The sequence below is a fragment of the Oratosquilla oratoria genome, unplaced genomic scaffold (genome assembly GCF_046742065.1).
Source record: "Oratosquilla oratoria isolate Oo_2021 unplaced genomic scaffold, ASM4674206v1 SCAFFOLD124, whole genome shotgun sequence".
Lineage (NCBI taxonomy): Eukaryota > Metazoa > Arthropoda > Malacostraca > Stomatopoda > Squillidae > Oratosquilla > Oratosquilla oratoria.
In genome coordinates this window covers 66380-80311 of record NW_027467481.1, presented here as the reverse complement: position 1 = coordinate 80311, position 13932 = coordinate 66380, and the positions used below count along the sequence as shown (strand labels likewise).

Sequence of the window (13932 nt, the reverse complement as noted above, 5' to 3'; positions counted from 1 at the left end):
AATATTCTGATCGACTGAAGCATCTCGACTTGCCAACACTCAAATACAGGCGATTATGTGGGGACATGATCGAGATGTGGAAGCACATTAACATATAACAGAGAGAAATCCTCCCAGCTTCCTTCAGGCCCACTGACAGACCAAGTCGACTACATAGTAAACAACTATTCCGACATCGTCCTAATGATGGGATGTATGGTGCTCATCATAATAGCTTTTACCATCGAGTAGTCAGGATATGGAACGGACTTCCGCCTGAGGTTGTCGAGGCGGAAGCCGCTTGGATTGCCACTGGAGAGACTTCAAACTTAGATTTGACCCGTCACTCACTCCGCCAGAGCAACGAGATATAGTTTAAGTTTATCCTGTGAGCGCAGCGAAGAGTTGTCTCCTCGACTGGTCTGCGTAATATGCTTAAGTAACTGTTATTATAACCGTTTATACACTAAAATTTTGAAGGCAATGTATATATGTATATAAAGTAAAAGATTAAAACAAGAATAAAACGCAAAATCCGCAAATTAATGCACCTGATGTATATACCTACTATTAACAAAGGGATGACTATTTCCTATAGGAACCATTTTTTTCTGATATTAGCGGTGTAAGATTTGCGAGCCACTCGTTAAAATCAAACGATTCCTTCTATTGAACTGGGTGAATCAAGTCATCGTTTCCACCAACTCGTTCACTGGTGTTTGCTTACACCCTAAGATTATGCACACGATTTGCCAGCATCGCTCAGAATCCTTGATGTATCAACTAATCGAGAAAACTCACAAATTAGTGATTTTTTAAAGGAAGTAATATAATTTCCCCAAAATGTACTTACTTTAAAAAAAATCTAATCTGTGATTTTTCTCGATTACTTGATTCATCGCCTGCAAATGGTCTAGAATCGCTTCTAAAGCGATTCTTCGGTTGGTTTTCATCCAAAACTTGACTTAGCCTATTCGTAAGGATTTTGGAGAATACTATATACATTTGATAGCGAGCTAATCGGTCGATAGTTACTATAGCATTGCACCATGTGTCATGAACGTTTTTTTTTTTTTGCGTAATTATTGGGTGAAAAACTAAGCGAACTTAATATGAACTTCTTTCCCTGCGTCTTTCAACAGATCTATCATCGATACACCATATTCCCCAGATGCTTTCCCTCGTTTTGTGGAGAATATTATGACTTCCGACAGATTTCCCATCTCTTTTAATACGAAATGTTGACATACATACATATACCAAGCCTTTTTTCCCTTACCAGGGGGGTAGCCAAAAAGGACAAGGCACAAAAACATTCCCACCCATTTCATCCCCGAAAACACTCCACACCCCTCCACCCTCCCTCCCATCTTGGCACCTCCTAGATGACGGTGACGAAATGTTTACGGTGTAAGATAATCTAGGTGACCGTCCCACCGAGTTAATATTTCTTTGTCGCGGCTCGTGCCGCTTAAATTCTTCTTATCGGCTTAAGAAACCTGCACAGCGAAGCTATAGCGATAATCCCATACCACACTCCTGGTCATATGGCCATTTCCCGAAGGTTGAGTGTGGTTTGAATTTTCCGCCAAAATCATCGGAAATTTAAAATTCCCGGCTCTGTGCAGGCATGCGCATTGTCGACCCCACCTCCCCCTCCCTATTCCCTCCCTTCTTACCCGGCTAGCTCGAGCCGGACGTCGCGTCACTTCAATGAGAAATGAAGGCTTCGCCTGTGGGAGGAGGGAGGGACCCTAAATCTGTGCAGGTTTCTTAAGCCGATAAGAAGAATTTAAGCGGCACGAGCCGCGACAAAGAAATATTATCGGCTGAAAGAAACCTGCACAGCGAAGCTATGCATGAGACGAGGACAGGTGGGAGGAGAGGTGAAGCCTGAATCAAACCGTTATTACGTGTGTCTTTCCTATGGGAGACTTATTCATTTTATCACTCAGTAGAGGGGAGACAGAAACGTCAAGTACCCACGCCGAAGAATGTGACATGCACAACATTGCACTGTTCACACAATGCGTAAATTATACGAAATTTGTATCCTGTTCAACGGTTCCTGTCCCCTCCCCACTCCTCGGTCGCCCTTTGCCCCCTCCACTTTTTTGAGATGAGAGGGGTGGAGCCGTTTCCATGGCGACACATGGGACAGGGGCGACTGAGTGGTAGAGACACCGTGTCCCCAAGGGAGTCGTCGATGTCCAGTCCCTAGGTCCCGCACCCGCTCCACAGAGTGGGTGCGGAGAAACTCCAGCGACCGGCGTAGGGCCCCCGACCGAAGCCAGGGACGCAACAACCTGTGGAGTGCTGAGGGTATCGGCCCGGGCAGGTCACGCGGGAGAAGCAGTATGCTCCTGTCGACCTCCCGTACCAGCCGTCGGCGCCCCAAGCGGCTCAGTGGAAGGGCCGGGGTCGCGAAGTTGAGGCCCCCCCCCCCCCGCCACCGAAGGAGGGAGGACGTGTGAGAGAAGCACGCTCTTTTGGCGCAGGGGAGCACCCGAAGGACGCTGACTGTGTCCCACTCAATCCCGAGCCAATAAAGTCTGTGTGGGAGCAAGGGCAGACCCGTCCCAGTCCACCCCGAACTCCACGTCCGCCAACACACTCAGAGCCATTGAGATGTCGGCCGATGCACCCTCCCCGGTGGGCAAATGCATCCACTAGCCGTCTAGGAACATGAGTGTGGAGACGCTTGCTTCCGTCCAACGTACGCCTACCACTCTCACTAGTTTCGTGAAGATCCTCGGGGTAAGCGAGAAACCGAAAGGGAGTATGCGAGGCCAAGTTCGTTTCCGAGCGACCTCGTCCGTGGGCGTTAGTCAAGAGGCTTCGTCCTGGGTGAAGACGTTCCCTGAGCGTCTCCCACGAAGACGGGCCTGGACCCTCGGTATGTATCCAACTCACCCCAAGTCTTCCCGCGGGAAGTTCTCGAAGCCCGTGGCGAGCGTCTTCATCCAATAGTGTGCTATGGCAATTTGTGACGTCTCGTCACCCACAAGCGGACTTCTATATGTTTAATACCTAGTGACATCATGTGATTGTACTGTGACGTCACCGGATTGATCATGGCGCCATAGGATCGTCTCGTGACGTCACAGGGACACAAATTGACGTCATAGGACTACATGGTGACGTCAATTTATCACAATGACGTCATCATACCGTGACATCACTGAGTCACAGTGAGCGTTGAAATAAATTTTGACATGGTAAAATTCTGGACCATCATGACTGTAGATTAAATTAAGTTGAATAGGAAAAGTCATGTTCATTTCGACCTAAGTCACAGTGAGCGTCGAAATTAATTTTAACATGGTAAAATTCTCGACCATCATGACTGTAGATTAAATTGAATAGGAAAAGTCATGTTCATGTTGACCTGAGTCACAGTGGGCGTTGAATTAGTTTAACATGGTAAAATTCTTGACCATCATGACTACAGATTAGCTTAAGTTGAATAGGAAAAGTCATGGTCATTTCGACCTAAGTCACAGTGAGCGTCGAAATTAATTTTAACATGGTAAAATTCTCGACCATCATGACTGTAGATTAAATTAAGTTGAATAGGAAAAGTCATGTTCATGTTGACCTGAGTCACAGTGGGCGTTGAATTAGTTTAACATGGTAAAATTCTTGACCATCATGACTACAGATTAGCTTAAGTTGAATAGGAAAAGTCATGGTCATTTCGACCTAAGTCACAGTGAGCGTCGAAATTAATTTTAACATGGTAAAATTCTCGACCATCATGACTGTAGATTAAATTAAGTTGAATAGAAAAAAGTCATGTTCATGTCGACCTGAGTCACAGTGGGCGTTGAATTAGTTTAACATGGTAAAATTCTTGACCATCATGACTACAGATTAGCTTAAGTTGAATAGGAAAAGTCATGGTCATTTCGACCTAAGTCACAGTGAGCGTCGAAATTAATTTTAACATGGTAAAATTCTCGACCATCATGACTGTAGATTAAATTAAGTTGAATAGGAAAAGTCATGTTCATGTCGACCTGAGTCACAGTGGGCGTTGAATTAGTTTAACATGGTAAAATTCTTGACCATCATGACTACAGATTAGCTTAAGTTGAATAGGAAAAGTCATGGTCATTTCGACCTAAGTCACAGTGAGCGTCGAAATTAATTTTAACATGGTAAAATTCTCGACCATCATGACTGTAGATTAAATTAAGTTGAATAGGAAAAGTCATGTTCATGTCGACCTGAGTCACAGTGGGCGTTGAATTAGTTTAACATGGTAAAATTCTTGACCATCATGACTACAGATTAGCTTAAGTTGAATAGGAAAAGTCATGGTCATTTCGACCTAAGTCACAGTGAGCGTCGAAATCAATTTTAACATGGTAAAATTCTCGACCATCATGACTGTAGATTAGCTCAAGTTGAATAGGAAAAGTCATGGTCATTTCGACCTGAGTCACAGTGAGCGTTGAAATTAATTTCAACATGGTAAAGTTCTTGACCATCATGACTATAGATTAGCTTAAGTTGAATAGGAGAAGTCATGTCCATTTCGACCTGTTTTTTTTTTTTTTTTTTTTTACTTATATCGATATCAATATCAATATATATATATATTCATTTATTTATTTATTTTTTATAAAAATAATATTGTACAATTCACATAGTGCATAAATTCTATGTAGAATATTGTATCTTGCTCAGCGGTTCCTGGGCCTTCCCCTACCCCTCGGTCGCCCTTTGCCCCCCCTTCTTTTGCGAAGAGGGGTGGAGCCGTTCCCATGGCGACACATGGGACAGGGGTGATCGAGTGGTAGAGATACCGTGTCCTGAAGGAAGTTGCTGATGCCCAGCCCCCGAGGTCCTGCACCCGTTCCACAGAGTGGGTGCGGAGAAACGCCAGCGATGCCGCGAGGCCTCTGATGTTGTGGGCGTGGGGGGCATGGCCCGGGTCGGCCTTCCGGTGCCCTGTTGGTGGTGTCAGCTAGCCAAGACAGGAAGTCCAGAACTGTGCTAGCGGAGATGGTCACTATCGCGTGTCTCCGAAGGAAGTCCTGGAATCTCCGGTTGGGAGGGTTGTTGGATCTGGATGACGGTCGGGACCGTAGCGAAGACGCGGTCTGTCGCTTCCTGGTCGAACAGACCACGGGAAAGGGGAGCTGCTCTCACCACGCCCCGGCGAGCTATCTCCGGGGCCGACCGCGCTGCAGACTGACGAGCTGCCAGACGAGCCGCGGTGAAGGCCCTCGTTGCTGGGGGTAGGGCTGATGACGCCATGTTGGCTGTACCCTCTGCCACGGTAGAGAGTGCCGCCAGGGTGTCTCTGCATACAGAAAACACGCGAATCAAATTAGTAGGGCGAGAAGGATCCCGATCCCCGGAGGGTGTAATAAAGTCACATCGCTCAATTGTAGAACGTATAACATATGCGAAGCCGAGGTCGTTTCCGAACGACCTCGTCCTCGGGCGCTAGTCAAGAGGCTCCGTCCTGGGTGAAGACGCTACCCGAGCGTCTCTCGCCAGGACAGGTCTGGACCCTCTATAGATTGAAATATCCCACTCACCTCAATTCTTCCCGCGGGAAGTCCTCAAAGCTCGTGGCGAGCGTCGTCAGCCAGTTCCTCATCATCGCCATTGCCGTGACGGTCGAGATGGTAGAGGCAAGGTCTTGTCTGGTCGAGGCCTCCGTCGTCAGCAACTTAGCCTCCGGTTCACTAAGTTGCTGGGGGAGGGCGGGGTCCCTGCCCGAGTGCCACAAGCAATCGCGCAGGCCCTCCGGCGCGAAGGGTGGTGGCAGGACGACGGGGAATGATGAAGGGATATGCCGTCGAGGAGGAACCGTCTTGGGTTGGTCTTGGGCCCGCTCGAGAGCAGGGATGTCTAAGGCTTTCTCCCCTTTCTCCTGCGGGAACCAGGCGTTTGGGGAGAGTGCTACCGCCGGTGAGTCCCCCGACCTGTCGACAAACATATGCCCATCAGGGTTTAAACGAGGGTTCTCCAGGAGAGCACCTAATGCGTCCAGAGTGTTAGAGGTGGAAATCCTGGAGGGCGTGGAGGCCGGGGCGGAGAGGGGTCGAATCTTATATAGAACCTTAGCCCCCTCCGCGTCGTTGGCCCACTTTAGGATAACGTCATCTCTCCTCCTCCAGCCCTCCAGTAGCGAGTAGTCGGGAGACCAGGCCACTAGCTTGTGATCTTCTCCAAACGAGTACTCCCAGGACCGGGGAAGGTCACACCATGAGAAGGGGTGAACTCAAGAGTCCGTCATGGTAGGAGGATAAGGTAAAGAAGAACTGTAGTGGTCCTCCACCCCGTCCAACCCGACGGACGTCTGATTGGGGGGTTCCTCCTGAGAGGGGCCTTCTAGTCCTATACCTGTCGCCGGCACGGAGGGGCGGAGGGAAGGACCAGGAGGGAGAGTGGGAGGGGGGGCTAGAGCCGTAGGTTCAATAGGAGGTTGCTCTGGAGAGGGGTGCGTTATGATTTGCGCGGTCTGAAAGGCCGGATAATGTGATAGGGCCGATTCAAGGACGGGGCCTATCAGGGACGGAAGGAGGGCAGCCACTTGGGCAGCCAGAGTTCCCTCTCCCCTCGTTTCGTCCCCCGGCTCCCTGCCCTTGTGGGATTTACGGCGAGGAAAAGGAGAGCGAGGAAGGGAGGGTGAGTTGGGGGGAGAGGCTGTGGAGGGTGGGGACAAGCTGAGCGTCCTGGACCTCGGTGAGGCAGACCTCTTTTTCGAGCGAGATTTCCTGCCGGGTTCACGTGAGTGAACTAGGGAGGAAGACGAGTTCGTGGGGGTGCTTGACAAAGCAAGCCGTAAGGGTTTTAAGGACCCTTGATGGTCGGATGTATGGGGCTGCCGAGAGGCCTGAGGACGCTCGGGGACACCATACTCCGTAACATCAGACTCGTCCCCTTGTACTCCGAGAGGCCCAGGTTGTCCACCAACGGAAGTCTCGGAGACATAGGGAGACGGATGGCGAGGGCGAACGAGGCCCAATTCCACGCCTAACGCCGGATCCGCCCACACCAGGGGGGGGGGGGGTCGTCAGCGGATTTCAATTTCCGAGCTCTGCGCCATGCCTCCCGAAGAAGTTCGAGGGCGGCTAGCTTGGACAGGTTATTGGGAGGAGCAGCACGAATCTCCTCAACCCGCGCTTTGCACACAACGCAGGCTAGGGGGTTAAAGCCAGCTTGTGAGAAACAAGGGGCATGGCGGGAGCAGAGGTCGTGGTGGCCGTCTGACGAGATCCTGGCTGTGCAGCCGGATTCCACACACAAGCGTTTGGTCTGAAAATAGAATAATGATAATCATAGAAGGGGTGTCCCAAAGGTGTCTGGACACAACACCGAAGGGGAAAAACTGCAGGAGAACAGGTAGGGCTCCCTATGAGAACACACGAGCACGAGCAGGAACCAGACTTACCGGCATGAAAAGAAGGTGGGTTGTGGAGTGACCGACTCGTCTGGTTCCGCGATGCTAAGTGACGCGACGTCCGGCTCGAGCTAGCCGGGTAAGAAGGGAGGGAATAGGGAGGGGGAGGTGGGGTCGACAATGCGCATGCCTGCACAGAGCCGGGAATTTTAAATTTCCGATGATTTTGGCGGAAAATTCAAACCACACTCAACCTTCGGGGATTGCCATATGACCAGGAGTGTGGTATGGGATTATCGCTATAGCTTCGCTGTGCAGGTTTCTTTCAGCCGATAATACTGGGATACTCTGCGTGAACTTGTATACAACTTTCAACACTACAAAACTACGTACCTGTGAAGGGCAGGGAACTCATCGAACCCTGAAACGTATAATGGCATCACAAAGCATCATGTATCTTTATGAATATGTAATTATTATATTCTTCATATTGGTTTGGATATTTCATGTAACTCAATTTATGACTTACCGTGGCCTTGGGGCCACTTGGAAATCTTCTTCATCTTTGTTCTGGTTAATGACGGTGATGTGCGCAACGAACTTCGGGCGTGGCATGGAGGGTGAGTATGGGAATGGGAAAGGATATAGTTATGCTGAGGGGAATGGTTCTCTCACAGAATCCCCTCACTGGTTTAAGACACGCTTCGTCGTATATGCACTTCACACATGATTTATATGAGGTCTGTGATTGGGGTGAATTCATATTATCCCCTAGTCACTAATCACTAACACTTTGGTCAATTACATTTCTTGTCTCGGACTTGTCTTGTCCTCAACTTGAACTCAACCACACCAAACTTCCTGTTTTGGCGCCAGCGGGGCCTCTCTTTGTGCCGAACGCCTAGTGACCTTTGGCCTCTCGTTGCCAAAGGTCTATGGGAAGTACAACTTCACCTACTGAAGTGAAAATGTTGCACGATACATATATTATATGATCCCCATGCATAGGAACTATAGATGGGTAATACACCAGAACCAATACTCAAGTGGTAAATAAAATGATTAATAATGAAAATGACATATCGGTAACTCGACATTCTTGAGAGGGGTTAGAACAACCGGCTTGTGGTAACTAAGGGGTGTCGAGTCCTTACAAAATGCTTTATATAATATTTTCGTATATAGAAATGATATGCCACTCTATCTAATTGGAAAAAGTAAGACTGTATAACTTGTTATGCATGCTTTCATATACTAAGTCTAGAATACAAATTTCATACAGCTTGATATGCTTAATTGCTGTATTTCAATCTTAATCCTAATTCTACAGCTATCAATTCACTAAATTAACTGATGCCGTAACCACAGATGTCTATATTGATATGTAATAAGAGTCTATTTACTCTAAAAAATGCCTGTCGGGATTTATTCCCGACACGTTTCACCATTTTTTTTTATCGAGAGAACGACAGACTACTATATATCATTTACACGTTTTCTTTATCCCACCAATGATTTGAAGTTATTTACATAATCTCAGAATAGCTTATTGTGTTCTTTTCAATATTGTCAGTGCTTCAGTCAAGAACGACTTTTCGTTCGTTCCTTTGCCTTGCTGGCGTTTATGTCTGGAACCTACGGTAGGACGCACAGAAACTGCGGCAAGCAAGAATAACAAGTGACTCACGAAAAAAAGGTTCTGTTTGGATGCATTTTACTGTAGAAAATCAAACACATACCATATGCCGGCTACGCAAGTTGTAGTTATATTTCCGCGGGGAAAGCACATCTAACTCGAGAAAAGTTAAACAGCAAATAACCAACGGTACGTTTAAAAGATGACAGACAGCACGAGCATTCCTCCCCACCCCCACAAAGTACGTGAGAAGTAACATTTCTTACTTCCACCAGTACATTACATCTGGAACAGCAGCTACCAGCAACAACTCGAGCACATCCTTAGAAGAGCAACCACAGATGAAAAGGCAGCGGCAAACTTATGGATTTGTTTCAGGTCCCACGATGCCCTTACAGTGAGTAGAGCGAGATAGACCAGTCCTTTGTTACAATGATTGCTACAGATTTTCATCTATTTTCTGTTGTGGAAGACAGATGTATTAGTACACAAAACCCCTTAATCCAACTTATGTTCTCCCCAACAGATCCACAATATTCCAACCTAACCTGCAGGAGTGACGTGCCTGAGGATAGCGCGGTCGTGTGAATCATGGAATGCTATGAAGGAGGCCTTTGTTCAGCAGTGGACTCAGGATGGTTGATTTGATGGATTGATCGATTGAACCCTACCTAATGTATCATAGCCAAACTAACCCAACCTAATGTATCACAGCCAAACTAAACCAACCTAACCTAAACCGATTTTAACCAAACTAACCTAACCCAACCTAATGTATCACAGCCAAAACTAACCCAACCTAACCTAAACTGATTTTAACCAAACTAACCTAATCCAACTCAGACTAACATAACATAAACTAACCTATTCTAAGTTAACCAAATGTAACCTAACCTGAATCAACTAAACCTAACCAAACCGTAATTTGCCTCGTCTTACAAAATTTGCTCGAAACTGGTAACTCTGCTGAGATTTCCTCTCAATCGAAAAAGCTTTTGTAGTAAGAACCTCGGTGCCAGGTCTAGGATCGGTGCATATTAAATAAAGCATCATATGTAACGATTATAGTGCCCAATCAGGTATAAATAAGAACAAATGTTCTTCAAAATCTAAGTTGCATACGAAATTAACGAATTCTTGCTGTTCACCGTATAGTAGTACAGGGCAGGATAGTGAGATGGGGGAAAGGAGGGGGAGGTGTTGGGCAGACCCACTTGCTCGGTACAGTTGTAAATGAAATGAAAAGAACGACAGGATAGGTAAGATGGGGAGAAGGGGGATTTGGGGGGTTAGACGGTTAGTGTAGGGGAAGAATGAAATGGAAGGAAGTTTGAGTTATGATAGGTGTCAGACCCACTTGCTCGTTTTTTATTTTTGTTTTGTTAAAATGGGATTGTAATGTTTAAACTAATCTAAATTGACAGAAATATAGACAAAAATAATTCATACTTATATTTAACTCTTATTATAACCATTTATATACTATAATTTTGAATATATATGTGTATTTACCTAGTTGTATTTTACGGGAAGGGGAGCTATGCTTGTGGTGTCCCGTCTTCATATCTCATTTTATCTTAACTATTTTTAAATTCATGTATTGTTTTTGCACACACCACTTTCTCATCTAACTTGTTCCAACTGTCTATTACTCTGTGAGGAAAGCTGTTCTTTTTCAGATCTCTTCTATAGCTGTCTTTTTTTATTTTCTTTCCGTGTCCTCTTGTATTTCTATCATCCCATTTTATCAGACTCTCTCTATCAATAATTTCTATGCCTTTCATGATTCTGTAAATAGTTATCAAATCTCCTCTCTCTCTTCTTTGCTCTAGTGTCTGTAGTTCAAGTTTTGCTAGTCTCTCTTCATATGATAGTTTTGAGTGTTGGTGCCAATTTTGTAATTGCTCTTTGTATTCTTTCAAGTTTTTTTATACATTTTTTTTGTATTTGGTTACCACATCGTTGCTGCATATTCCAATCTTGGTCTTATCAGAGTGATTAGAATATTCTTCACCATTTCTTCATCCAGGTATGTAAATGACACTTTAATTGTTCTTATTGAATTATAAGTTTCTCCAAAAATCTTATTTATATGTTTCTCAGGTGACATATTATTCATAACAATGACTTCCAGGTCCTTCTCATTTTCTACTTTTTTTATTCCTTCTTCTCCCAATTTATATGCTCCTGTTATTCTGTTTTTGCTTTTTCCAAATTCCATTATACTACACTTTTTAGTGTTGAACTCCATCTCCCACTTCCTACTCCATTCCCATACTTTATTTAGATTACTCTGTAGTGACTCACAATCTTTTTCCGTGTTCACTTTTTTAATAGTTTTGCATCATCTGCAAAGAAGCTCATATAACTTTCAATTTCTTTATCCATATCATTAGTATATATAGCAAACATTATTGGGGCCAGAACTGTTCCTTGTGGAACACCACTTATTACTTCATCCCATTTTGAGTTTCTCTCATCACTACTCATTTTTCTTTCATGCAAAAAGTCTTCCATCCATTTAAGCAGTTTGCCCTGTATTCCTCCTTCAGTTTCTAATTTCTTAAGCAACTTCTTATGTGGTACTTTGTCAAAAGCTTTTTTTAGGTCTAGAAATGCACAATCAGTCCATCCATCTCTTTCTTGTATTATATTTATTAGCCTTGAATAGAAACATATTAAATTGGTGATGCATGATCGTCCTTGTCTGAATCCAAATTGCCTTGGATTTAGCACGTTGTTTTTTCTAAATATTTTACCCATCTACTTTTGATAATTCTTTCACAAATTTTTGCTATTGTACTTGTTAGAGAGACTGGTCTATAGTTGGTAGGGTCTTCTTTATTTCCCCCGTTATATGTATATAGGTACTATATTTGCTTTTTTCCAATCTTCTGGAACTTTTCCTTCTTTCAAGGAACTATTTATTATGCTATATATTTTGTCTGCCAGTTCATTCCTGCATTCTTTCAAAATCCAGTTTGCTATTTCATCTGGTCCATGCGATTTTCTGACATCAAGATTACTCAAGTGTTTCATTATTTCATTCTTTGTTACTTCTATTTCTTTCATAGGGGGTAACTTTCTCTTTCCATTTGATCTCTTCAGGTTGTATATTCTCCCTTGTAAACACTGATTTAAAATGCTTGTTCATAATTTCCGCCATTTCTATTTCCTCTGTGTATTCAACTCCTCCTTGTCTTAATTTCTCCAAATCTTGTTTGTTTTTCAGTTTATTGTTTACAAATCTGTAGAATAGCTTTGATTGATCTTTACATTTTTCTATGACATCTTTTTCATATTTTCTCTTTTCCTCTCTGCACACTTGTGCTTATTCATTTCTATAACAAATATATATTTTCCATTTTTCAGGTCTTTTGTATTTCTTCCATTTGGTCCAAGCTTTGTTTCTTTTGTCTTTTAACTCCCTACAACTTTTATTGTACCAGCACTTTACATATTCTTTTTCTTGTTTTTGTCTTGGGACATACTTTTCCACTCCTTTTTTATAAATTTTTGTCAAAATATTCCATTTCTCTTCCACTGTTGTTTCTTTGTATATTCCTTCCCAGTTTTCTTTTTGAAAGAATTCTCTTATTTGATCAAAGTTTGTTTTTTCATACATCATTCTTCCTTTTCTATATTGTTAATTTCTTTTCATGTATTTTTCCTCATTTAGTTCCAGCTCAATCAATATGTGGTCACTTTTATTTATTGTTTTATATTCAGTCTTTTCCACTATTCTAGGTTCAGATGTGATTATTAGGTCTAGTCTCAATGGTTCTTCATTTCTATACCTAGTGTTCTCCTGTATCCACTGTGTCATTGTATGTTCAATAATCATCTCAAGTAGAACATTTCCCTATGAGCCGTCTCCACCCTTTACTGTTATCTCTTCCCAGCAGACTTCTTTGCAATTAAAGTCGCCCATCATAACTATTCTTCCTCCATCTTCCATTATCTTATTTAATGTTATCCTTGTGTCCTCTAACATACTTTTATGTTCACTCTCTTCCCACGAGGCTGTTTTTGGAGGCACATAATTTATCACAAACTTTCTGCTCTTCTTTTCTCTGTCTTCCACTTCGATCATAATCATCTCTACTGTATTCTTTCCATATGTGACACAACCTCACATTTATATCCTTCTTAGTCAGGAACATAACTCCACCCCTTTACTTTGTCTCTGTTTCTAATCCAATAATTATATGCATCATGTCCTACACTATTGGGTGGTAGTGGACCTTTGAATTTCGTTTCTACAATTCCCATTATGTCCGGTTCTTTTTCATTCAATCCTGTTATTAATCCATCTATATTTGTGTAAGACACTCCTAGTTTTCTGCCACTTCCATTGTATTCTCTGTTTCCCTTTTGTTTTTCTCTATTGTGTCGTATTTCCTTACTTTCATATTCACTACTCTCCAATAGAATTTCTCTTTTTCTGACTCTGTTCTGTTCTTGTTTTTTTCCTTAGCTTCATGTCTTTTCATTTTTTCCTCCTCTCTTTCCTCTTTATTCATTTCTCTTTTTATCCATACCTTTTTATATTGTTCACTTAATACCAGTTTCCCTGTTTTTGTTAAGATATTCTCTGCTGTCATTTGTGACCTGAATTTAATCTTAATTGGTCTGGTCTTATCTGTACTATACTTTCCGAGTCTATACATCTCTTCAATTTGTTTCATGATTTCAGGTTCATCTTCCTGAACTAATTCTAGTAAACTGCTTACTTTTTCTTTTTCCTCATTGATTCTTGTGGTTCTATTTAGGTTATGTTTCTCTTCCATTCTTAATATAATTATACATTTCTTTTTATCTGCTAAGTCTCTTACTATATTCTCCTTCTGTCTCATCACTTTAATAACTGAGTCTTCAGTTTGTTCTTTCATTTGCTGTTTAATTATGTCAGTAAATGCAACTTTACTGTTTTCTTGGATTTTTTTTCCAACCC

General features: G+C 43.3%; 1 long non-coding RNA gene across 1 annotated transcript; it reads left to right on the top strand.

The window, feature by feature from the left end:
• The first annotated feature begins 8936 nt into the window (after positions 1 to 8936).
• On the top strand, positions 8937 to 10045 carry LOC143022601 (uncharacterized). The gene is made up of 3 exons (XR_012966101.1): positions 8937 to 9167; positions 9254 to 9375; positions 9505 to 10045. It is a non-coding gene; the product is annotated as an uncharacterized LOC143022601 (long non-coding RNA).
• The last annotated feature ends 3887 nt before the right edge of the window (positions 10046 to 13932 follow it).